Source organism: Mus pahari, chromosome X (assembly GCF_900095145.1).
Source record: "Mus pahari chromosome X, PAHARI_EIJ_v1.1, whole genome shotgun sequence".
In the NCBI taxonomy this organism is placed as follows: domain Eukaryota; kingdom Metazoa; phylum Chordata; class Mammalia; order Rodentia; family Muridae; genus Mus; species Mus pahari.
The window spans coordinates 88,684,860-88,688,755 of NC_034613.1; the positions used below are offsets into that span (position 1 = coordinate 88,684,860).

The 3,896-nt window shown below is 45.1% G+C and overlaps 1 pseudogene; it reads left to right on the top strand.

The window, feature by feature from the left end:
- Nucleotides 1–1,185: 1,185 nt before the first annotated feature.
- Nucleotides 1,186–3,389, top strand: LOC110314433 (annotated as a pseudogene).
- Nucleotides 3,390–3,896: the final 507 nt, after the last annotated feature.

A 3,896-nucleotide genomic window follows, 5' to 3' on the forward strand; every position in this document is an offset into this window, starting at 1 on the left:
TTGCTAGTGCAGACTGGAGCCTAAGCAAACCAGAGCAAAGATGGCTCTCCTTCTGGCTCAGGTCTTGAGACTCCACCCGGGAGGATACCCCCCCTCGGGCAGGAAAGGTGCCGGGTGACTGGAGCCAGAAACGGGACCCCTCCCAGAAGTTGTGTCACTTCTGCAGACCGCCCTCTCCCTGGCAGTGCACAGGAGCAAAGATGGTTCTCCTATCGGTTCAGGCCTTGAGACTGCTCCCAGGCAGACACCCCTCCTTGGGTAGGAAAGGTGCTGGATGATTGGAACCAGAAAAGGGATCCTTCCCAGAAGCTGTGTTGCTTCTCCAGCAGAGCACCAGAGCAAAGATCTGATTTTTCTTTTCTATGTATGGTGAGATGGGTGTACACATGGACATGAGTACCAGATGTTCTTCGGGTGCTATACATCTTGATTTTGGAGACAACCCTGGAGTTCTCTGATTAGCATAGACTGGCTAATCTGGGAGCCCCAAGGGATCCTGTCTCCATATTCCCTGAGCTGAGATCACAAACTATACTACTGTGCCTGAAATTTAGTTTGACTCTGAGGATCAAACTCAGATCCTCGTGTTTATGGAATGTGATGGTTTGTATATGCTCGGTCCAGGGAGTGGCACTATTAGAGGGTGTGACCCTGTTGGAGTAGGTGTGGCCATGTTGTAGTAGGTGTGTCACTGTGGTTGTCTGCTTTAAGACCCTCATTCTAGCTGCCTGGAAGTAAGTCTTCCACTAGCAGCCTTCAGATGAAGATGTAGATCTCTCAGCTCCTCTTGCATCATGCCTGCCTAGATGCTGCCATGTTCCCACCTTGATGATAGTGGACTGAACCTCTGAAACTGTAAGCCAGCCCCAACTAAATGTTGTCCTTTATAAGAGTTGCCTTGGTCATGGTGTCTGTTCACAGCAGTAAAACCCTAACTAAGACATGGGACAAACACTTCATAAAGTGAGCCTTCTTCCTAGCTTCAGTCCTTCTATCTTATGATGTTAATTGTAATACAAAGAAAAAGAAAAATAGACAACACTTTTGTTCTTATAAGTGACAGTTCTCTTTTGTTTCTTGTAATCTTTTTTTTTTTAAGTAAAAATGTTATTTAGGCCCACTTCTGTGCCAGGCACTGAACTGGGCACTTGATGAGCATCACCTCTTAATCCTCAGAACATTCCAGGGAGGGTCCCACCTCCTGGGCCATGAACGAGCTGAAGGACTGCCCACTGCAGTTTCATGACTTCAAGTCTGTGGACCACCTCCCTGCTACACAGCAGTGCTGGTCCTTTCTGAGGACGATGGCATTGGTATTGAGGAGCTGGACACCCTGCAGCTGGAGCTTGAGACCCTGCTGTCCTCTGCAAGCAGGTGACTGTGTGTACTGGAAGCTGAAACCCAGATCCTTACTGACTGGCAGGATAAGAAAGGGAACCGATGATTCCTGAAGCTAGGTCGAGACTGTGAGCTTGGTGCTCCCCCCAAACATGAGAAGCCCAAGAAGCAGAAACTGGAAGGGAAGACAGGACATGGACCAGGCTCTGGCCCAGGATGACCCAAATCCAAAAACATTCAACCCAAGTTCCAGGAATATGAATTTACTGATGACTCAATCGATGTGCCTCAGATCCTCAAGAATGATGCTCCCAACAGGTTCTGGGCCTCTGTGAAGCCCTATTGTGCTGACATCACCAGTGAAGAGGTACGGACACTAGAGGAACTCCTGCAGCCTCCAGAAAATGACGCTGAATATTATAAGATTCCCCCACTAGGGAAACACTACTCCCAATGGTAGACCCAGGATCTGTTAGAGGAGCAGAAGGATGGGGCTTGGGCAGCAACTGTGGCTGACAAGAAGAAAGTCCTCATAGGACCACTAACAGAACTGGACACAAAAGATGTGGATGCTCTGCTGAAGAAGTCTGAGGCCCAGCATGAACAGCCAGAAGATAGGTGTCCCTTTGGTGCCCTGACACAGCAACTGCTGCAGGCCCTAGTGGAGGAAAATATTGGACCATCCAGAGACTGCCCCACCCAGGGATCCATACCATAATCAGCCACCAAATGCAGACACTATTGCATATGCCAGCAAGATTTGCTGACAGGACCCTGATATAGCTGTCTCTTGTGAGGCTATGCCAGTGCTCACCTTTGATCGTTGGGAGGTATTCAGAACAGAACAAGAAGGCTGAAGGAGGCCTCATGGGTGCACTGGGGTCCTTGAATGTGTTTTTATAATTTGTTTGTTTGTTTTTGTTTTTGTTTGTTTGTATGATTCGTTGGTTTCCTTTTTTTGGGAAGGGTGTAGGTTTGCACAACAACATTTCCATGTCTTCAATTTCCCTCTTTTCTTTACCAGACATGATCTTCCATCTTTCTGAGCACTTCTTAGAGAGAACCCCAAGGATCTGACAGAAGCATCTGGAACTACTTCTTGTGCTCCTCCTGGCAATTTTGTACAACAATGCATATGAAGACACTTTGCCTTTTGGCTTCTTGAGATCTCCTTTGCCCATGTTTATTTAATTTTTTTCCTCTTTGAGGCACAGAGTTGGTCAGTGGCCGTCTGGTCAGGCCCTGTCTCTGGAAAGCTCATACTCCTAATCTTTTTTTTTTTTAAGACAGCATCTCACTGTGTAGCTCACTGTCTTGGAACTCACTGCAGTAGATTAAGCCTCCATCTCGCAGAGCCTCTGCCTCTTACACCAGGACCTATTTATAATCTCTTTACCTTCCATATTTTTGAAGTGGCTCCAATTTTATTTTAACAAATGAGAGTCTTGAGCCAATATTATTGCCATGTCAGTCTAGTTGCTGCCCTGGAGTATTCTTCCAGAATAATTAAAAAAAAAACTTGCCCAAGCCAGGCATGAAGATGCAGGCTTTACTCCCAGAACTTGAGAGGCAGAGGCAGAGCTTGAGGCCAACTTAGTGTACAAATCAAATTCCAGGATGGCCAGGCCTACATAGAAAAACCTGTCTTGAAAAAAGTAGTAGTAGTAGTGGTGGTAGTATTAGTAATAGTAATAATAATAATCTCTGAGTTTTAGACCGTTTTGTCTGGAACCATCATGGTTAATCTTACTAGAATCCCTTAAAAGTTCTGCTTTTAAGCAATAGTATGACCCAGAAAATGTGCTCATATTCTGCTCCCCCTTCTTACATCTAGATATCAGTTTCCCCTCAGAGGTCTGCAGTCTCTTGTGTTGTATTTTCTCTTAAGTGTTCTATGTCCTGTCCTAGCCAAAAGGGTACATTTCTATAATCCTTGGAAGGTTACAACTTCCCAGCTCTCTGAATGCGATGACAAACTGGCTCTTAGCAATATTGACTGGAGAACTCTAGCAAATGCTAAGGTTTTTGCTCCAGAGACACTCCAAATATGAATGATATGTATGTACTATGCTCCTAAGACAACAGCAACAGTATAACAAGGACCATAGGCCATGACCTTGATGCTCTTGCACAGACAGCAGAATCATAATTTTTCACTAAAGTTTACTTTTGAATCCTGGGCAGTGACCTCTGTTATAGCCACCCACTTACAATCACTAGGCTGCCAAAATCTTCTAGAACATTGCTGCACCAGCACAGACCAATTTTAACCAGAGTTTCTTCTGCTTGGTAACTTGAGACTACCAGATACTAACAAGCTTCAGGCCTTCCTTCCTCTCAGATATTAGCTAAATGTAGGACTATCTGGTTATTTTTCCTCTAGGCTTCTTCTTGAGTCCAATCTGCCCTTCAGTTTGATGCTTTAGAAGATCCTTCTGATGAACTCTGCTATGTTTCTAGTGGTTGCTCTAGGTCTTACTGAATAAAAATAAAAGTTAGATCTCATTTCTAATTTTGGTTAAGTTCACCTATAGACACCATGCCTCTACAGTGTTTTC